Here is a 24470-nt window from a genome sequence, read left to right on the forward strand (position 1 = left end):
TCTGAGTAATTTGGTTAATACCCACTACTTTTGAGTTCAATTGGGTATTTTCATATTCAATTGGGTACAAAAAAGTCGGTACCCACTACCGGGTACTTTAATTGACAATTGGGTACCTTTGTTTTAAAATTGGGTATGTTCATTGTCTTAAATTCTCACCTGCTTACCTGAATAAGCTGGTTGTAGTTCCACTCTTAATTGATTAGTTTCAGAGATTTTGTGTAATTATGTAGATGTATCCATAATATACAGTCTTGATTTAAAAAAAAAGTTCAACGATTTTTTCCACCAGTTTTCTTACAATGTAAGCACTGACAGCGATTGCCTCCGACATAATATCGTCAAGAATTAGTTTCACTATATTTTCCGCTTCTGATTTTGTGTTGCCTGCGGTTAAATATCTTAAAATTGAGTTTCTTTGTTCCTAGGATACGATGTTTCCATTTTTAAGGCCTCACGGTTTCGACATTTTCACAACAATAACACGTAGTCACAAAGACACTTTTTTCCGTACATATTATTGTGCTGAAGGTTATACTGAAAGCACTTGGACAAAGCGGAAAGAATCCGGGTATTTCTGACCAGGGTATTTCCGGGACAAATTTACTCGTTATGCAAAGGAAAAATATGATATGCGTAATCGGCAATTTCAATTGGGTTTCGGAACGCATGGTTTTATTTTTCTATGCGTAATCGGCAATTTTACATTGGGTATTTACACAAATGCGCACCTTATCTGTAGCTCTGTTACAGTAATCTGTGAAACAAAGTCATTAATATAAAAACAAAAAAATATGTTTGACCACAACGGTGGCTAATAATGTTTACGAAAAATACAAACAATATAGATTTATCTATTACATAACATGTTAGAATTTTATCATGCATTTATAATCACTCATAAAGAGATTTCAATAAACAGTTGCATGCATAGACAGTTTTTTTAAGCCAGTGTCTTTTGAATTCAGAAAATAATCAAGATAAACCATAAAATTGGGAAAAATAGATAGTAAACCATAAAATTGAGAAAAATGAGGCATTATTAATATGATTATAAATAACAGAATTACAATAATATTGTTTAAAAGTGCATGATTGAGTGCATTTTAAAATTTATATTATAAAATGCTGCTTGAATTTCTTTTTACCTTTCATATGTAAAAAAAGAAATATTATCTGCTAATGCAAAATATGCGTAAGCTGGTTTATGGTCATTTCGTAGCAAAAGAGAAGAAAATAAGTGCATTAAATAAATGAATTCATATTTTTGTATCTGGAATAGTTGTACTTTAAATAGATCCTCCACCCTTTTATGGCCGAATAAGGGCTAAATTGCTTTCTGACTTGAAATGAAAAGGCATATTGGTTGATCGTGTAGCGTTTATGTGCAAAATTTGAGAGCCAATCGATAAAGCTTGTTGATGCCAAAACAGGTAATAATAATAATTTATTATCAGGTACATGTACACAAGCAAATAAGTATATTTAACCCTTTCAGTGCGGGAACCGAATTTTAAAGGCCTTTGAAAACAGTTTGGATCCAGATGAGACGCCACAGAATGTGGCGTCTCATCAGGATCCAAACTGTTTGCTATTCTGATAGTATTCTTTGAAAAAAAAATGAAGAAAATGCTGATTTTAGAAATTCAGCAGACGACATTTTAGCAGACGACAAATTTCCCAGCATGCAAAGGGTTATTAAGATGCTTAAGGTGTGGAAGACTCATAATCAGGTTTGGTGTCCCTCAAACCCTAAGCGTCTTGTAATTCCTTATGCAGTTTGTATAGATAGTGCCGCATCCTGACACGTAGAGCTTGTGCTTTGTTGGCAGCGTTAGTTGGCTGTTAACAGGTTCATTGTGGTTATCTCCAACATCAGTCTGTCCGTCTGTCCTAGCCACTATCTCCTACACCATAAGCACTAGAACCTTGAAACTTAAACACATGGTAGCTATGAGCATTATGTGCGACCCTGCACTATTTGGAATTTTGATCTGACCCCTGGGTCAAAAGTTAAAGGGGATGGGGTGGAGAGGGGTCAGAGATTTTCACTCATTTTTAGCTCGACTAATATATATGAAATATATATAATGGAGCTATCCTGATCATGTCGGCGTTACCGTTAGCGTGCACATGTTAAAGTTTGTGTACTACCCCAAATATTTTCTTTGTCCTTTAACAAATTACTTTTATATTTTGCATACATGTACTTCTTTACCAACATGACCCTTATCTATGAACAAGAGCAGACAACTGTATCTAGCATTTTGACAGGATTATTGCCCCTTTTATACTAAGAATATGCATACACTCTCACTCCAATATAACGCGGATGACGGGGTCCAAGCCACGCAACAGCGTTATAAACGGAAAGCGTTATAAGTTTTGAGCTAATTTATTTAAGGGGCTATAAAAACAGGTAAAGTATAGCCTATAATATAGGTCTTGTGTATCTTCATGCTGTGTTGTCAACCGCAAATACATGCATGTAAACCGAATCGAGCGATAACAGTATAACTACCGCTTTTCTAATGTGCACATTTATCCGATAATCCAATATAATTACATCACTTACGAAAAAATAATGTTTAACATTTATGACAAGAAATATGTTTACGAACTTCGTAAACAAATTCATATGCCTACGCCATTTTTCAGAAAAATTAGTACAGTGCATTATGGGACACAGCTTTCATTGGACGAGCGGATTTAAATTTAGATTGAATGCAATACGATGCAATACGATACATGTACAAAGAAATGTTTTATTGCGTCATACGCAGCATGTAAAAAACGTGCTTTCCGTGGACTTTCTGATAACTGGCAAAAATTTAAGTGCATCTCTGTTAACTATTACACTGCGTTAGCATGTGAATAAATCGTTTTTTAACCAGGTTTTCCAAAGGAAAAAAATGGTTATTAGATTGGCGAATGCGGGCATGCTGGCGGAACAAGCTTGTCCGGGCCATAACTATGTCGTTCATTGTCAGATTTTATAATCATTTGGCACATTTGTTCACCATCATTGGACGGTATGTCGCGCGAAATAATTACGTCGATATCTCCAAGGTCAAGGTCACACTTTGAGTTCAAAGGTAAAAAATGGCCATAAATGAGCTTGTCCTGGCCATAACTATGTCATTCATTGTGAGATTTTAAAATCATTTGGCACATTTGTTCACCATCATGGGACAGTGTGTCGCACGAAAGAATCACGTCAATATCTCCAATGTCAAGGTCGCCACGACTAAAAATAGATTTTTTTTAAAAACAAACTTTTAAAGGGGGTTAATTTTGTTTGTTCATTTAAAAAGTTCAGTTTGACTTTTCTCCCTTTATCAGATTTTTTTTTCACAATGAAAACCTGGTTTTGTGACAATTTGTCCCTTGTTAAATGTATTTTTCGTATACGTACTGAAACATTAAACACACACAAAGATAACTTTATTTATCAAGCATGTGTAGCATATAATAAACAATAACACACTTACACAGCCATATTTTATACCAACGAAATACAATACACGATAAATACGGAACATAAACAGGTAATAGTTTTAAATAACTTTAATTTGATAATTATTCCGCTTGCACTTGCCTTATTGAAATTAGCGCATCGAACCGCTCTGATAGGGAATACATGTAATAAACACCGACTCGCTTGTTTTCACACCTTTATTGACATTACACAACAGATTAACACCAATTAGCTGTCGAGTGTCGTTTAACCTCTAATCGATTAAAATCAGTTAAACGGGCGGATAAAGCAATCAAGCTGTGATCGCCAGCTTCTTTGAATTTATGAAAATACATGAAGTTGCATAACATGGATTTGAATCAGAAATGGAAGGTTGGAGAAAAAAAGGGATCCAAGGATCCCCCGCGTTATATTGGACACAGCGTTATAACGGACCGCACTATATTGGAGTTAAAGTGTATTATTGATAAATCTATGTTAAAGTTTGCATACCACCTCAAATATTTTCTATGTCCTTTGACATATTGCTTTCATATTTTGCATACTTCATAACCAACATGATCCCAATCTATAAACAAGAGCAGACAACTGTATCAAGCATTTTGACAGAATTATTGCTCTTTTATACTTAGAATATGCATATTTTTGATAAATCTATGTTAAAGTTTGCATACCACCTCCAATATTTTCTATGTCCTTTGACATATTGCTTTCATATTTTGCATACTTCTTTACCAACATGATCCCAATCTATAAACAAGAGCAGAAAACTGTATCAAGCATTTGACAGAATTATTGCCCCTTTTATACTTAGATAATTGAACATTTTGCTTAAATTGCCATAACTTCTTTATATATGATCACATTTGATTCATACTTTGACAAAACAACACTTACCTGACATACCACAATGCACTGCACCCAAACTATCCCTCATGCCCCACCCAAGAATTCCCCCCCCCCCAATTTTATTTTTATAATTATTTTTGAAACTTCATCTTTTAAATTACCACCAACCCACATAAACCACCCCTCTCCATGATGGCTTACATTAACCTGTCAAGCACTCGAAATCTCTTAAGACAATAGTTACGGTCAATCTCAACCATGCATGGCCGCATTACCAAACCTGGGGCGCCCCCTGGGTCAAACATGCGGCGTGGGAATACGCGTCGGCCTCTGCCGCACCATTCTTCACCAATTGACTTCAAATTAATACTAAAGATTTCTTATGACAACACAGTGTCTCGACCATCCATGTTCACATTACCCACCCCAGGGCCCCGCCCACTTTGGTGGTAAAGATCCCAAGCTATTTCAGCATAATTAAAATCCAAGCCATTTTTGTGGTCAAGACCCGAGCTTTCTCACCATAATTAAAATCCAAGCCAGTTTGGTGGCAGAGACCCCGAGCTATTTCAGCATAATTAAAATCCAAGTCAGGTTAGTGGTCAAGATCCTGAACTATTTCGGTATAATTAAAATCCAAGCCAGTTTGGTGGTCAATTTTTGTGGTAAAGACCCCGAGCTTTCTAACCATAATTAAAATCCAAGCCAGTTTGGTGGCGGATACCCCGAGCTATTTCAGCATAATAAAAATCCAAGTCAATTTGGTGGTCAAGATCTTGAACTATTTCGGTATAATTAAAATCCAGGCCAGTTTGGTGGTCAAGACCCCAAGCTCTTTCAGCATAATTAAAATCCTAGCCAGTTTCGTGGGGGAGACCTTGAGCTATTTCTGCATATTTAAAATCCAAGTCAGTTTAGTGGTCAAGATCCTGAACTATTTCGGTATAATTAAAATCAAGGCCAGTTTGGTGGTCAAGAACCCGAGCTTTTTCACCATAATTAAAATCCTAGCCAGTTTCATGGCCGAGACCTCAAGCTATTTCCGCATATTTAAAATCCAAGCCAGTTTGGTGGTGAAGATCCTGAACTATTTTGGCATAATTAAAATCCAAGCCAGTTTGATGGTCAAGATCCTTAGCTATTTCAGCATAATTAAAATGCAAGCCAGTTTGGTGGTCAAGAACCCGAACTATGAGCATAATTCAAATCCAAGCCAGTTTGGTGGTAAAGATCACGAGCTTTTTCAGCATAATTAAAATCCCAGCCAGTTTGGTGGTCAAGATCCTGAGCTATTTCAGCATAATTGAATTCTAAGCCAGTTTGGTGGTCATGACCCTGAGTTATTTCAGCATAATTAAAATCCAAGCCGTTTTGGTGGTCAAGACCCCAAGCTATTTTAGCATATATTTTTTCGGCATAATTTTTTCTTACCCAATTGTTTTCGTACACACATTTTTTTGTACCCATTTTTTCTGTTTTTTGACTGAATAATGCCCCCTTTTATAGTTAGAAAATTGAAAATTTGGTTAAGTTTTGTGTTCAGGTCTACTCTTATCCTATTTGTGTTAAGGTCTACTCTTATCCTAAAGTATCAAAGCTATATCGTCTACTTAATGTTATAAGTCATGTAACTGACATTTTTAAACATTTTATTTCTTACCCATTTTTGTTTTTTTATTAAGGCGACATACATCAACTGTTTAATAATAATTATTAAGTCTACCTTTTTGGTAAAAATAATGTTTTTTTAACCAAATTTTCAAAATGGACATTACGGACACATGTCATTTGCTGAATGTAAAAAGTAGCATAACTGATATTTAGTTAAATTTTCAGGAGAAGGAAAAAACTGCTTTATTGAAATAAAATAGGGATACTAACAGAGTAAAACAAACACATGGGATATTTTCAGATTTGAATACTGGTATTTTACGCATCTTTAGGCAGTTCTGTGTACCAAGGATAAATACAATACTTAAACATTCATGTACAATGCACAATACTAAAAACCTGAATTGTAACTGTAATGTATTTCAGATTCGGAGATGTCTGTGTTGTTTCTAAGGTCATGTGACAAATTAAGTTTATATGTTTATAGGTTTAAAATTGCAAATTGTCCTCTTACTTGCCCTTGTATTTCAAGATAGAATACTTTCCTTCCCAGAGGAAAGAGATCTGGGTTTGAATCCCAGTGGGGGCTTCAGAGGATGATTCATTTTAAGAAAAATAAATATATTTGCTTTACTTTGTCTCTAACTTAACCAAATAACTCTGACAATGCCTTTACAAGTATGCAGTTTTTGATAATTCAATTATGCAAGAAACATGTATAATTTTAGGGTAGACTAAGACAGCAAACTAAGAATGAGCATCCATTTTAGTTTTTTAAGTCAAAACAACAATAAATGCATATAGGAACACATATTTAAATTAAAAATGCAACAATCAGAGGACATAATCAATTAAATAGTAAATGACTACTTTAAATATTTTTTAGCACTGTTTGTTTTTCAGAGATTTGTGAATATGCCGTTTAATGTTCTTCCCATTGAACTAATGCAATATGTGCTATGGAACTGGAATCATATAGTGTTGGAAAGCTGATGTTTCCCGTCCAGAGGGTCCTTGCTTCCTGAAAGCTGAAAATTGTATATGATCTCCCCACTCATTCCATCCCGCGAAACCCTTAAGGTGTCGCAAGTCTAGTTAAAGATGGTCTGTAATTCATATGGAATGAGTGATGTATTGGACGTCATCATTGATGACGTTCAATCGAACGAATGATAAAGGGGGCTAAGTTTCGTTAAGTTGAGGCATATAGTCGCGATTTGGGAGTCTTGAAAACTGGCCCAACACGTTCGCTGAAATTTGACATGTATATGAACCAGAATGCGATCTACCTGTTGGCGTAGGCGTTATACCTGGGAAAAATCAAGTTTTTTGATTAAATCACGAAAAAGTTTCGCAAGTTTTACATAACCGGAATTACAAAATGCGCTATGTGGATATACCGAAACCCTACCGAAATCCCCGAAATCAAACTTTGATAAAAACAATGTTTCATTAGTGATTTCAGTGTATTTCGCAACGATCTATATTAAAATACGCAGTTTTTCAATACACAATCAATATTAATGGGGATTTCGTGGGATCTCGTGGATTTCTGAGGATTTTGGTAATTACGGGAAATTCGGTATTTCTTCACACCCGTCAAAATGGTCGACTTCGTCAGAATGAACGCTTAGAAAGTATTTACAAAAAAACATCATCTCAAACGATGTAAAGTGAACGCTACTTATCTGTTTTGTAGATAAGTATACGATCCATTGGAAAACACTAACATTTGACATAAAAAAACGCCAGTGGATATGGAAATCTTCATCGTTGGAAATAGCAGACGGCGTCGACCAATGGCGAAAAGAACGCGAGAAAGTATTAACAAAATAACATAATTAAAAATGATGTAAAGTGAACGCTAATTCGCTGTTTTGTAGATAAGTATACGATCTATTGAAAACCATAACATTTGACATAAAACACCCGTGGATATGCAAATCTTCTGCGTACCAAATAGCAGACATCATGCGGCGTCTAATCTGAGTCTACGCTGTTTGCCAAGGCCGATAGTATAATGAATGGAAATGCACAAACTCAGCAACTGGCAAGCATATATGCATTAGTAGATTGTTTCGTGATTATTTAGAAACGACTACATAATTCTTTTGGTTCAGCCAGTGCAACTTAACAGAAATAAGTATAATAGTTTCTACACCTGACAACAATGTGCCAACTTTATACAAGGTAAGTTGTTTACATTATTTAAAATATTTCAAGCTTACAGTATACAACAATAAACAGCTGGTACAATGTAATGTCATCGTTTTAATTTTAATAAGCCCGTGGTTAATTACCCTTTTTAATCTTATGGTTCAATGCATCTCTAACACCTTCAATTGACATTCTCGGCTCGGGTACTACTTACCGGTACATGTACCCCGGGTACTCTTAACTTTACTTACATGTAGCCCGGGTACGGTAAAGAAACTTAAACATACCCGCAAATATTAGATTGTATCCGAGTTGTATATCTGCCAAAAATCCGATGTCGTTAAACATGCTAGCGATTAAAGTAAAACAATATTGTTTACCTTAAAGAAACTTCTCTTTAAAAAAAAATCTGCATCAACATGCTTTTTAGTATGAGTGTTGAGAGGACGCCGTAGGAATAATCAAGTAATCAAGAATACGTCTCTGTTTCTGCTTTTATTTCCTTCATGTATAATGACGATAAGGATTGACGACTAACATTGACGGCAATGATAACAAGCATTGAAAACTAACACTAACGACAAGGATTGGCGTCTAGATGTAACATTGACGATTCTCTACAATAAATGAAATTAACAATAAAGAATGAATAATACGATTATAGTACAACAGATCTGCTATTCGAAGTATAATATGATAGCATACACTCATTAGAATAAAAGGTTTCATAAATAACAATTTGAAACATTTTCAATAAATATCGAAATATCTTATACAATATTTATTACACAGCATGAATTATTTGTTAAAACATAATATAAATACCAAATATGGTGTTCCCCATTTAACGGACCTCGCAAACCAAAAAATGTTTCTTTAAAAATATCTATGACGGTAAAAAGTGAACGTGCGACATCGCGGAAAATATACTTGACAACGTCATACAATGACGCGACTTTAAACAATTTAAGATTTTAAATTGAATCACATTAATGATTGTAAAAATGAGTTTTGATAATACATTGTATAAATGCCATTTAACAGAAAATTGACATAAATGTAAACATAATTAATTTTTACAAAATAGCCGACAACAACCGATTTAGTGTTAACATTCCCGGGTATGTTTTAGTATATTTACCGTACCCAGGGTACGAGCCTTACTAACTGTATTATTATTATATCTCACCGACTACCTTTACCTTGTTGTGTTTCAACCTGAAATTTATGTAAAATCCGGCTTTCTTTACTTTTATTTTTCATTCATTTGATTAGGCAATTGTTGACGTATCTCGTGGAAAATTATTTGAATCTTTGGATTTTAGTGACGACAAGCTGGAAGTGTCAATTTATTTTTTACAATGAATCTAAGATGTATTTAATTTTTGTGTGTTTGTCATGCATAGTTCAGTGTTTTCCAGAAAAATTTGAGTAGCCAGTTATATGGCCGGCAACTATGCAGTAAAACCAAAGCATTTGTGACATTTACTTGATATATTTGGGAAAAGTAGCCGGCATCAAGAGTTAATGTAACCGGCAAGATCGCTAGCAGCCGGTATTTAAAGAGAACACTGATAATAGTAAACTAAATCTCTACGACGGGATTACAGCTTTGTAAAATTGTTTTTTGGGTGATAATGGTTAGTAATTCATACTAATGTTATTAAAAAATATCGGCTTTAAATTTAATTTGGAGAATGGGATGGAAGAACAGAAAATGAAGAGCATACAGGGATGGAAATAAGTGGTTTACCGTGAACCCGGGGCAAGTAGATTTTTGCCTGGGCAACTAAATTTCAAAAGTTGGTAAACTTCTTTTTTTTAAAGCTTAAAACAATTCACTGCAATAAAAATTGAAAAACAATTGATCACCATGGATCAATACTAGTTAAATAACATTCATTATTTAGGAATAGGACATGATTCAATTCAGGCTCATAATAAAACATCATGCATTGAACATGTGTTGTCAGCAAATGTATTTAATTATCTACTATTTTATTAAAAGAATGTATAATATTCACATGTTCATATTTCTGGGCTCGTTATTCTTTATCTGGGCAACCAAAATACTAAAGATGGTTGCCCACAATAGTAAACAGTTAGTTTCAATCCCTGGCATATCATTGTATCTCTATTGTTATAAGCATTGCATTAAAGTTGTGATTGAGGTTAGCCTGTTGTTTATGGTATATTTACATTTTAGCTTGACTGTTATATATGAAATATATATAGTCGAGCTATCCTACTCAACCCGGCGTCGGCGTGCGCATTGGAATGTTTGCGTACCACCTCAAATATATTTCCTATGTCCATTGACATATTGCTTTTATATTTTGCATACTTCATTACCGACATAACCCCAATCTATAAACAAGAGCAGACAACTCATTTACTGTATCAAGCATTTTAACAGAATTAGGCCCTTTTTCACTAAGAATAATATGCATATTATTGATAAATCTATGTTAAAGTTTGCATATGACCTCAAATATTTTTTATGTCACTTGACATATTGCGTTCATACACCATGTATTTTGCTTATTAACCAACATGACCCCAATGTATAAACAAGAGCAGATAACTGTATCAAGCATTTTGTAACAATTATGGCCTTTTTTTCACTTAGAATAAGCATATAATTTATAAATGTATTATTAAGTTTGCGTACCACCTTTAAATTGCCATAACTTGTTAATTATGCTCCCCCCCCCAAATTTTTTAGGGGGAGCATATAGTCGCCGCTTCGTCTGTCCGTTGGTGCAAAAATTTGTTTCGTACCCAATTTTTTTTGTACCCAAATTTATATATGTACCCTTTTTTTTTCGTACCCAAATAGTTTTTTGTACCCTAATTTTTTCGTTCCCTATAGGTTTTCATAACCAAATTTTTTTTCGTACCCAATTTTTTTTACACAAATTTGTTAGAACCCAAATTTCTTTGAACCCATTTGTTCGTACTCAAATTTTTTTCGTACCCAAATTTGTTTTGTTCCCAATTTTTTTTGTACCCAAATTTTATTTGAAACTTTTAAAAATTGTGAAAACAAGTGTCTCGCAATGTTGAAAATTGTGAAATATGAGTCGTGCAATGTTAAAGATTTTTAAAAATGAGCCTCGCAATCTTGACAATTATGGAAAAATAAGTTGCACACTTTTCAAAATTGTGAACAAATGAGTTGTGACTGTTGAACATTGTGAAAATAATTAATTGAGCATTGTTCAAATTTGTGAAAATATGAGTCTCAGTAACGACATCAGCAACCATATGCCACTCAGCGTAACAACATCAGCATTAGTCGCTAACTGTTGTGAAATGTGAAAAAATAAGTTGCACGCTTTTTAAAACATTGACCATTTGCATCGCGAATTCCTATAATTTGTGCAAAAACAGCTATCACTATTAATAATTGAGGAGAAAAAAAAGTCTATTTAAAAAAAGTTTTCAGTTTAAACAAATTCGTAATTATTTTTTATTTAAAGTTGTTTACGGCCACTTCATATGACTATCATATTTTTTTATAATGATATTGTGTGCCTGTCTAATTTGTATTTTGTTCAAGTTGTGCTATAAAAATGTTATTTTAATAATCTTTATTTGACATTTTGTCTCATGTTGGATTATTTGTTATATTTTATTATTATATAAAAATGTCATCGCATGAACCAGTTGTCATCGTATAAGCAATATTGAAGCCTAATATGCATTCATCTATTATTATTTGGGCACAAATAATTTTACAGTGTGAAGACCCTACATAAAAATGCTGATTTTTTTCTTACTTGGTACCTGGCGACACACATTTTCAAGTCTATTTCATTAAATTTGGCATAGATATTTTAAAAAATGGCATCGTATGAACCAGTAGTCATAGTATAAGCAACATTGAAGCCTAATATGCATTCATCTATTATTATTTGGGCACAAATAATTTTACCATGTGAAGACCCTACATAAAAATGCTGATTTTTTTCTGACTTGGTACCTTGCGACACACATTTTCAATTCTATTTCATTACATTTGGCATATATATTAATAAAAATGGCATTGTATGAACAGGTCGTCATAGTATAAGCAACATTGAAGCCGAATATGCATTCATCTATTATTATTTGGGAACAAATAATTTTACCGTGTGAAGACCCTACATAAAAATGCTGATTTTTTTCTTACTTGGTACCTGGCGACACACATTTTCAAGTCTATTTCATTAGATTTGGCATTGATATTTATAAAAATGGTATCGTATGAACCATTAGTCATAGTATCAGGGTTTGCATATTGACCGGTCAATTGAGTATTGACCGTGCCGGCGGTCAATACCCGGTTAAAACCGGTCAATACTGGTCATTACTGGTCATTATTGGTCAATACTGGTTGATTGAAAATTGTAGCATTTAAACATGACAAAGGAAGAATTTAAGCTATTCTATATTAAATCAATCATTATTCTGTAATTGATAAACTTTTTTGAGTTATCTATTGTAAAAAAAGCTTTAAAGCTGTAAAAATACTTCTTTATTATTTATGGAAACGGTCTCAAATACAAAATAACTAAGGCAATATCTTTATCTCAGTGTATCACATCTGTTACTGAAGTATTATTACTATTGTAGTTACCATAGTATTTCACTGATCTATTGATATATCTATTTGATAAGCTGATGGACAAACAGAACTCTTGTGGTTTCTAGGGTCATAAATGATCTGGCCCCTAAGCCTTAATTGGTAATAAAATGCATGCACTGGTATGTCTTTGATAGTGACAATGAAGCAAATCTGCCCTTAGGCTATTAATTTAATAGTTACTTCTAACTTGTCTCCTTTCTATATTAAGAGGGTTTTCTTATTTTAAAGTTCAACTGATCTTCAAATGAATAAGCAATCAAAGTTCTTGATTTTGGCAACAAATAATGTTTACCAATTGTGGGTCTACATGTACTCTAGACTCTTCTTTTCAATTATTTCTTTCTTTTAATATTTATTTATTATTAAGTTTTTTTTATATCAATGGTAAAATAAAATATTTTTTCACTATTTTGTTAAAGAAATACAGGCAAGAATACATGACAAGTAAGGGTTGTGTCAAAGGTGCCATGTAAGGCCCTATTATCAGTTTTGGGTGCCCTAACCTGTATAGGTTTGAAGACTGTGAAAGACTGTGGAGACAGTGGGGCATGAGAAACAACTAATACACAGTAATTGACAGGTTCTAATTGAATCAAGCACAGAATTTTCTGAGCATTCATAATTTGTTAGAATTGAAAAAAAAAATCAATCGACCAGCAAAATCCAATTGACCAACTTGACTCATTTGCAAAATTTTGAGAGATTGGCCTACAAATTGCATGAACAGGTATAAAATAGTGGGTTTTAATAGCTTAAGACATTATTGGCAATATGTCTGTTTAATTTATATTATCAATATTGTTTAATTAAGCATGGAATATTAATCAAAATTGGGGGTAAAGTTCAATCGACCAGTATTGACCAGTAATGACCACTTTGGGAGTATTGTCCGGGGCGGTTTTAACCGGTAAAAACCGCCGGTTAAAACCGGGGGCGGTTGATTGGTGCCAACCCTGCATAGTATAAGCAACATTGAAGCCTAATATGCATTCATCTATTATTATTTGGGCACATATAATTTTACTGTGTGAAGACCCTACATAAAAATGCTGATTTTTTTCTTACTTGGTACCTGGCGACACACATTTTCAAGTCTATTTCATTCAATTTGGCATAGATATTTATAAAATAGGCATCGTATGAACCAGTAGTCATAGTATAAGCAACATTGAAGCCTAATATGCATTCATCTATTATTATTTGGGCACAAATAATTTTACTGTGTGAAGACCCTACATAAAAATGCTGATTTTTTTCTTACTTCAATGGCGACACACATTTTCAAGTCTATTTCATTAAGTTTGGCATAGATATTTATAAAATTGGCATCTTATGAACCAGTAGTCATAGTATAAGCAACATTGAAGCCTAATATGCATTCATCTATTATTACTTGGGCACAAATAATTTTACTGTGTGGAGACCCTACATAAAAATGTTGATTTTTTTCTTACTTGGTACCTGGCGACACACATTTTTAAGTCTTTTTCATTAAATTTGGCATAGATATTTTAAAAAATGGCATCGTATGAACCAGTAGTCATAGTATAAGCAACATTGAAGCCTAATATGCATTCATCTACATGTATTATTATTTGGGCACAAACAATTTTACCGTGTGAAGATCCTACATAAAATTGCTGATTTTTTTTCTTGTTTGGTACCTGGCGACACACATTTTCAAGTCGATTTCATTAAATTTGGCATAGATATTTATAAAAATGGCATCGTATGAACCATTAGTCATAGTATAAGCAACATTGAAGCCTAATATGCATTCATCTATTATTGTTTTGGGCACAAATAATATTACCATGTGTGAAGACCCTACATAAAAATGCTGATTTTTTTCTTAATTGGTACCTGGCGACACACATTTTCAATTCTATTTCATTAAATTTGGCATATATATTAATAAAAATGGCATTGTATGAAACTGTCTTCATAGTATAAGCAACATTGAAGCCTAATATGCATTCATCTATTATTATTTGGGAACAAATAATTTTACCGTGTGAAGACACTACATAAAAATGCTGATTTTTTTCTTACTTGGTACCTGGCGACACACATTTTCAAGTCTATTTCATTAAATTTGGCATAGATATTTATAAAAATGGTATTGTATTAACCATTAGTCATAGTATAAGCAACATTGAAGCCTAATATGCATTAATCTATTATTATTTGGGCACAAATAATTTTACTGTGTGAAGACCCTACATAAAAATGCAGATTTTTTTCTTACTTGGTACCTGGCGACACACATTTTCAAGTCTATTTCATTAAATTTGGCATAGATATTTATAAAATTGGCATCGTATGGACCAGTAGTCATAGAATAAGCAACATTGAAGCCTAATATGCATTCATCTATTATTATTTGGGCACAAATAATTTTACTGTGTGAAGACCGTACATAAAAATGCTGATTTTTTTCTTACTTGGTACCTGGCGACACACATTTTCAAGTCTATTTCATTAAATTTGGCATAGATATTTATAAAATTGGCATCGTATGAACCAGTAGTCATAGTATAAGCAACATTTAAGCCTAATATGCATTCATCTATTATTACTTGGGCACAAACAATTTTACCGTGTGAAGAGCCTACATAAAAATGCTGATTTTTTTCTTATTTGGTACCTGGCGACACACATTTTCAAGTCTATTTCATTAAATTTGGCATAGATATTTATAAAAATGGCATCGTATGAACCAGTAGTCATAGTATAAGCAACATTGAAGCCTAATATGCATTCATCTATTATTATTTGTGCACAAATAATTTTACCGTGTGAAGACCCTACATAAAAATGCTGATTTTTTTCTTACTTGATACCTGGCGACACACATTTTCAAGTCTATTTCATTAAATTTGGCATAGATATTTATAAAAATGGCATCGTATGAACCAGTAGTCATAGTATAAGCAACATTGAAGCCTAATATGCATTCATCTATTATTATTTTGGACACAAATAATTTTACCGTGTGAAGACCCTACATAAAAATGCTGATTTTTTTCTTACTTGGTATCTTGCGACACACATTTTCAAGTCATTTTCATTAAATTTGGCATATACATGTATATTAATAAAAATGGCATTGTATGAACATGTCGTCATAGCATAAGCAGAGAAGCATAATACGCATTCATCTATTATAATTTGGGCTCATACAATTTTACCGTGTTAGCACCATATATCAAGTTGCAGATTTTTTAAATATTCGCCACTTACCCAAAGGCATTTTCATTAATATCTCAGAAAAATAGACCTATAAATTAATACACATGGCATCTAAAGAACATTTTATCATAGTTAAACATGGATCCCAGCCAACCTGGAAATCAGGGAAAACCTGGAAAAAGACTTTCACTTTTTCCAGCCAGGGAAAAGTCAGGGAATTTGGGAAAAGTACCTGAAATCAGTGAAAAATCACGGAATTTTGTTTGGGCAGACTTTTCCAACTTGTCTCGAGAAGTCTTTACAATTAAAACAGCAAATTATTTCCTCTGCTTGGCTATGGTGACTTTGTAGTATACACGTAGCTTTAAAAATAAGTTATGTCTGCAACTGCTATTTATTCAGGGTGTCTAAAACAAGAAACAGGTCGAAATTATGATCCTGGACGTTTTATTTTCCATCAGGGAAAAATCAGGGAATTTTGTTCATACAAAAAGCTGGGAACCCTGTAATAAAGCAATCTAGAGGCATGAAATGCATTTTTCTATTATGATATGTCCACAAATTATTTCACTAAGTGATGACCCAGCTTGAATATGAAGATTTGTTGAATATTTCATGCTAACCAACATACATTTTTAGTCGTATATCAGGATTCAATACCTATACCTTAGTGAAAATGGCATCGGAAGAACATTTGTTCATTGTACTAGATGGAATGAAACATTATATCTATCCATCTTATAGTTTATTGCAGTTTCAGTAATATTCTGTCAATAAATGATTTCAACATGATATAATTATAAATCATTGCTAGCAAATGTGTATATATGAAACAAAAATTAAAAAATAGACGGTTTATTTGTTCCCCATTTATGTATATATATCTATGTATACATCTTTTGTTGTAAACAGTTATGCAACATGTGTCAGAAACGCCCAGTACAAATATATGGACAGAATGATTTTTTCACTTACCGGTATGTGGGTGTATGTTGGCTCCACTTCACAAGATACAGTCATTGTAGTTTAATTGAAAAACGCATCTTACAATGTGAGATGAGTTCTGGGTTCAAGCCCCAGCAGTGGCCTATCGTGTGTTATATACAGAGCCATTATGATTAAATATACACAGTTATCTTTTTAAACAATACAATTAAATATAAGGAATAATGTTAAAGGGGCATTGCTGCTTAGCCATTTTGGGGATTGTTTTGTGATTTTTGGCCAAATTTGACACTGAATAACAGGGTTTATATACATCCCAAGCATAAATGCTTCTAAATTTGTAAAAAAACAAGTCGAAGTGTGCAGAAAATTAAAAATTTGCAACTTTCTGATGTCTAAAGGTCATTAAATGCCACTTAAAGTTTACATTTTTTTGTACGAAATGACCCATTTTGTGCTGTCCATTATTGGTTAATGTTTTACGCTGTCAGGTCCAAAAACGCTCATTCTGTAGCTTGTTTGGACTATAATCTATAATGTGGCCAAGTTTCAGCAGATTCGGCCCAGTGGTTCTGATTTTATACGCCGTGCCTAGCTTTTATTAGTCCACTACCGGTTTACCGGAGGGGACTTATGGTTTGTGCTCTGTGTGTCCGTCAGTCAGTCAGTCAGTCTGTCACACTTTTCTGAATCCTGCGATAACTTTAAAAGTTCTTAATATTTTTTCATGAAACATGAAACATGGACAGATGGCAATAAGGACATTATGCACGTGATTTCATTTTGTTCCTACGTCAAAAATTCTGGTTTCTATGGCAATAAATAAAAAATAAAATAAATTCTGACAATGGTGGAGCCGGTAGGGGACAAATTTGCTTGACAATAGTCTTGTTGAGTATTACTCACTGACTTATGCATATGCGCTCGGCTGTTTTCGGAGAATACCTGAGGTATTGTCATAGCCAGCTCATCGTGTCGTGTCTTTTCGCCGTCCGGCGTCCGCCATGCTAAAACCTTAACATTGACCCATTGTACCCACAATTTTCGTACCCACATTTTTTTCTTAACCAAAATTTTCGTACCCACATTTTTTTAGTACCCAAAATTTGTGTTTCCACATTTTCTTACCCAAAATTTTCGAACCCACATTTTTTTAGTTGCCACTCATTCCATCCCGCGAAACCCTTAAGGTGTCGCAACTCTAGTAATAACGTATGGAATGAGTGATGTATTGGACGTCATCATTGATGACGTTCATTCGAACGAATGATAAAGGGGGCTAAGTTTCGTTAAGCTGGGGCAAATCACTGCGATTTGAGCGCCTTGAAAACTGGCCCAGCACGTTTGCTGACATTTGACATGTATATGGACAAGAATGCGATCTACCTGTTGGCGTAGGCGTTATACCTAGGAAAAATCAGGTTTTCGAGTATTTTGCGTTTAAATATTTTTTATGGGAAAGGGCACGCGCGCGTGACGTCATGAAAAGCGCTTAGGCTAGCTTCCATCTTGCTACGAAACAAAGAAACTGACGTTACGCGTTATTAATTCAGTTAGGCGTTTAATCGATAAACAAAGGCGTAATAATTGTGTTTGAATATCAATCGGTAGTACACATGCATGTCTTTTGTGCACATTGTGGTTTTTTAATGAACATGACATAAATCTATGTGTTATTCAACGTATTGAGTGCGACGAGTTAAAGAAAGGTTTACACGGCTAGGCTTTCCGAGATAAATGTAAGTACACACTGGTATTAGAATGGTATTCTATTTATCCGATAATATCTTGAATATAAATGATATTCAGACAATTACATTATTACGGTTTAATAATTTATTATTTAATCAATAAATAAACGCAAGCAGCAAATCAATTAATTTCGTTTGTAGTGGAAACCGAAAGTAAACAAACCAACCTTCAAAATGGCTGACGACATAGGTCATAGCAACGTAGGAATTAACGCTCAGAAATTATTTACAAAATAAGATCATCAGAAATGATGTAAAGTGAACGCTAATTCGCTGTTTTGTAGATAAGTATACGATCTATTGAAAAACCATAACATTTGACATAAAAACACCCGCGGATATGGAAATCTTCAGCGTAACGAAATAGCAGACATCACACGGTGTCTCATCTGATTCTACGCTGTTTGCCAAGGCCGATAATGAATGGAAATGCACAAACTCAGTAACTGGCAAGCATATAAGCATTAGTAGGTTGTTTCGTGATTATTTAGAAACGACTACATAATTCTTTTGGTTCAGCCAGTGCAACTTAACAGAAATAAGTATAAAAAGTTTCTACACCTGACAACAATGTGCCAACTTAATACAAGGTAAGTTGTTTACATTATTTAAAATATTGCAAGCTTACAGTATACAACAATAAACAGCTGGTACAATGTAATGTCATCATTTTAATTTTAATAAGCTCGTGGTTAATTACCCTTTTTAATCTTATGGATCAATGCATCTCTAACACCTTCAATTGACTTGTTCGTGAAAAATATACACCCTCAGTGCATGTTATCCCATACACCATCACTCACTTACTAAGGCTCGATTGATCATACTCGGCTTGGGTACTACTTACCGGTACATGTACCCCGGGTACTCTTAATTTTACTTACATGTACCCCGGGTACGGTAAATAAACTTAAACATACCCGCAAATATTAGATTGTATCTGATTTGTATATCGGCCAAAAATCCGATGTCGTTAACAGTGGTCTCTGGAAGCACCGGCAGCCGGCGATTTCACCGGTTACATTCAATCTAGATGCAGGCTACTTTTCCTCAAAATATCAATTGAAATGGTGCAAATGCACATGTTTTATTGCTTAATCGCCGGCTACTTTGAAAATATAACTGGCTTCTCAGATGTTTCTGGAGAACACTGCGTTAAACATGCTACCGATTAACGTAAAACAATATTGTTTACCTTAAACAAACTTCTCTTTAAAAAATCAGCATCAACATGCTTTTTAGTATGAGTGTTGAGAGGACGCCGTAGGAATAAGCAAGTAATCAAGAATACGTCTCTGTTTCTGCTTTTATTTCCTTCATGTATAATGACGATAAGGATTGACGACTAACATTGACGACAATGATTACAAGCATTGACGACTAACGTTGACGACAAGCATTGGCAACTAGATGTAACATTGACCATTCTCTACAATAAATGAAATTAACAATAACAAGAGTGCCAAACTGTCACAAGATACGCCCGTTCGAGGGTTTTGGACACCATGCTCAATGCTTGAAAGTGTCCTCAAGACCTAGTTATTGACCCGGCATGACCCATATTTGAACTTGACCTAGATATCACTTAGATGTAACATCTGACTAAATTTGGTGAAGATCAGATGAAAACTACTTCAATTAAAGAGCGGACAACATGCTTAATGCTTGAAATGCACTATGTGACCTCGTTTTTGACCCGGCATGACCCATGTTCAAACTTGACCTACATATCATCTAGACACAACTTCTGACCAAATTAGGTGAAGATCAGATGAAAACTACTTCAATTAGAGAGCGGACACCATGCTAAATGCTTGAAATGCACTAAGTAACCTCGTGACCTAGTTTTTGACCCGGCATGACCCATATTTGAACTTGACCTACATATCATCTAGACACAACTTCTGACCAAATTTGGTGAAGATCGGATGAATACAATTTGAATTAGAGTCCGGACAAAGTGGCGCCGTTGAAAATGCACTAATTGACCCTATGACCTAGTTTTTGACCCGGCATGACCCATATTCGAACTTGGCCTATATATCAACTAGATGCAACTGCTGACCAAGTTTGGTGAAGATCGGATGAATACAATTTGAAATAGAGTCCAGACAAAGTGGCCCCTTTGAAAATGCACTTATTGACCCTATGACCTAGTTTTTGACCCGGCATGACCCATATTCGAACTTGGCCTAGATATCAACTAGATGCAACTGCTGACCAAGTTTGGTGAAGATCGGATGAATACAATTTGAAATAGAGTCCGGACAAAGTGGCCCCTTTGAAAATGCACTTATTGACCCTATGACCTAGTTTTTGACCCGGCATGACCCATATTCGAACTTGGCCTAGATATCAACTAGATGCAACTGCTGACCAAGTTTGGTGAAGATCGGATGAATACAATTTGAAATAGAGTCCGGACAAAGTGGCCCCTTTGAAAATGCACTTATTGACCCTATGACCTAGTTTTTGACCCGGCATGACCCATATTCGAACTTGGCCTAGATATCAACTAGATGCAACTGCTGACCAAGTTTGGTGAAGATCGGATGAATACAATTTGAAATAGAGTCCGGACAAAGTGGCCCCTTTGAAAATGCACTTATTGACCCTATGACCTAGTTTTTGACCCGGCATGACCCATATTCGAACTTGGCCTAGATATCAACTAGATGCAACTGCTGACCAAGTTTGGTGAAGATCGGATGAATACAATTTGAATTAGAGTCCGGACAAAGTGATGCCTTCCGCCCGCCGCCCGCCGCCCGCCGCCCGCCCGCCGCCCGCCCGCCGCCCGCCAAGGGGTTTCACATAATACGTCCCGTATTTTATACGGGCGTATAAAAATTGAGTAATAAGATTATAGTACAACAGATATGCTATTCAAAGTATAATATAATAGCATACACTCATTAGAATAAAAGGTTTCATAAATAACAATTTGAAACATTTTCAATAAATATCGAAATATCTTATACAATATTTATTACACAGCATTAATTAATTGTTAAAACATAATATAAAGACAGAATATGGTGTTCCCCATTTAACGGACCTTGCAAACCAAATAATGTTTCTTTTAAAAAATCTATGACGGTAAAAAGTGAACGTGCGATGTTGCGGAAAATATTATACTTGACGACGTCATACAATGACGCGACTTTAAACAATTTAAGATTTAAAATTAAATCACATTATTGATTTTAACAATGAGTTTTGATAATATAAATGCCATTTAACAGAAAATTGACATAACAATTTGAAACATTTTCAATAAATATCGAAATATCTTATACAATATTTATTACACAGCATTAATTAATTGTTAAAACATAATATAAAGACAGAATATGGTGTTCCCCATTTAACGGACCTTGCAAACCAAATAATGTTTCTTTTAAAAAATCTATGACGGTAAAAAGTGAACGTGCGATGTCGCGGAAAATATTATACTTGACGACGTCATACAATGACGCGACTTTAAACAATTTAAGATTTAAAATTAAATCACATTATTGATTTTAACAATGAGTTTTGATAATATAAATGCCATTTAACAGAAAATTGACATAAATGTAAACATAATTAATTTTGACAAAATAGCCGACAACAACCGATTTAGTGTTAAAAAATTCCCGCGTACGTTTTAGTATATTTACCGTACCCAGGGTATGAGCCTTACTAACTGTATTATTATTATATCTCACCAACTACAAGGTACCTTTACCTTGTTGTGTTTATCAACCTGGAATTTATGTAAAATCCGGCTAATTAGTAACAGATGTGATACACTGAGATAAAGATATTGCCTTAGTCCTTATGTATTTGAGGCTGTTTCCATAAATAATTAAGAAGTAACTTTTTACAGCTTTTTAAAGATGTTTTTAAAAATAAATAACTCAGAAAAAAGTTTATCAATTACAGAATAATTATTGATTTAATATAAAATGGCTCCTTTGTAATGTTTAAATGCTACAATTTTTAATCGACCAGTAACGACCAGTAATGACCAGTATTGACCGGTTTTAACTGGGTATTGACTGCCGGCCCGGTCAATACTCAATTGACCGGTCAATATGCCAACCCTGCATTGAAACCTAATATGCATTTATCTATTATTATTTGGGGACAAATAATTTTACTGTGTGAAGACCCTACATAAAAATGCTGATTTTTTTCTTACTTGGTACCTGGCGACACACATTTTCAAGTCTATTTCATTAAATTTGGCATAGATATTTATAAAAATGGCATCATATGAACCAGTGGTCATAGTATAAGCAACATTGAAGCCTAATATGCATTCATCTATTATTAATTGGGCACAAATAATTTTACTGTGTGAAGACCCTACATAAAAATGCTGATTTCTTTCTTACTTGGTACCTGGCGACACACATTTTCAAGTCTTTTTCATTAAATTTGGCATAGATATTTTAATAAATGGCATCGTATGAACCAGTAGTCATAGTATAAGCAACATTGAAGCCTAATATGCATTCATCTATTATTATTTGGGCACAAGCAATTTTACCGTGTGAAGATCCTACATAAAAATGCTGATTTTTTTCTTATTTGTTACCTGGAGACACACATTTTCAAGTCTATTTCATTAAATTTGGCATAGATATTTATAAAAATGGCATCGTATGAACCAGTAGTCATAGTATAAGCAACATTGAAGCCTAATATGCATTCATCTATTATTATTTGGGCACAAATAATTTTACCGTGTGAAGACCCTACATAAAAATGCTGATTTTTTTCTTACTTGGTACCTGGCGACACACATTTTCAATTCTATTTCATTAAATTTGGCATATATGTTAATAAAAATGGCATTGTATGAACATATCGTCATAGTATAAGCAACATTGAAGCCTAATATGCATTCATCTATTATTATTTGGGAACAAATAATTTTACTGTGTGAAGACCCTACATAAAAATGCGGATTTTTTTCTTACTTGGTACCTGGCGAATCACATTTTCAAGTCTATTTCATTAAATTTGGCATAGATATTTATAAAAATGGTATCATATGAACCATTAGTCATAGTATAAGCAACATTGAAGCCTAATATGCATTCATCTATTCTTATTTGGGCACAAATAATTTTACTGTGTGAAGACCCTACATAAAAATGCTGATTTTTTTCTTATTTGGTACCTGGCGACACACATTTTCAAGTCTATTTCATTAAATTTGGCATAGATATTTATAAAAATGGCATCGTATGAACCAGTAGTCATAGTATAAGCAACATTGAAGCCTAATATGCATTCATCTATTATTATTTGTGCACAAATAATTTAACCGTGTGAAGACCCTAGATAAAAATGCTGATTTTTTTCTTACTTGGTACCTGGCTATACACATTTTCATGTCTATTTCATTAAATTTGGCATAGATATTTATAAAAATGGCATCGTATGAACCAGTCGTCATAGTATAAGCAACATTGAGGCCTAATATGCATTCATCTATTATTATTTTGGGCACAAATAATTTTACCGTGTGAAGACCCTACATAAAAATGCTGATTTTTTTCTTACTTGGTATCTTGCGACACACATTTTCAAGTCTTTTTCATTATATTTGGCATATACATGTATATTAATAAAAATGGCATTGTATGAACATGTCGTCATAGTATAAGCAGAGAAGCATAATAGGCATTCATCTATTATAATTTGGGCTCATACAATTTTACCGTGTTAGCACCATATATCAAGTTGCAGATTTTTTAAATATTCGCCACATACCCAAAGGCATTTTCATTAATATCTCAGAAAAATAGACCTATACATTAATACACATGGCATCTAAAGAACATTTTATCATAGTTAAACA

General features: G+C 33.9%; 1 long non-coding RNA gene across 1 annotated transcript; it reads right to left on the reverse strand.

Moving 5' to 3' along the window:
- Positions 1 to 20449: 20449 nt before the first annotated feature.
- On the reverse strand, positions 20450 to 21370 carry LOC127838295 (uncharacterized). The gene is made up of 2 exons (XR_008029763.1): positions 21235 to 21370; positions 20450 to 20766 (listed from the first exon to the last, which is right to left on the reverse strand). It is a non-coding gene; the product is annotated as an uncharacterized LOC127838295 (long non-coding RNA).
- Positions 21371 to 24470: the final 3100 nt, after the last annotated feature.

This window comes from Dreissena polymorpha, chromosome 7 (genome assembly GCF_020536995.1).
Source record: "Dreissena polymorpha isolate Duluth1 chromosome 7, UMN_Dpol_1.0, whole genome shotgun sequence".
Classification (NCBI taxonomy): domain Eukaryota; kingdom Metazoa; phylum Mollusca; class Bivalvia; order Myida; family Dreissenidae; genus Dreissena; species Dreissena polymorpha.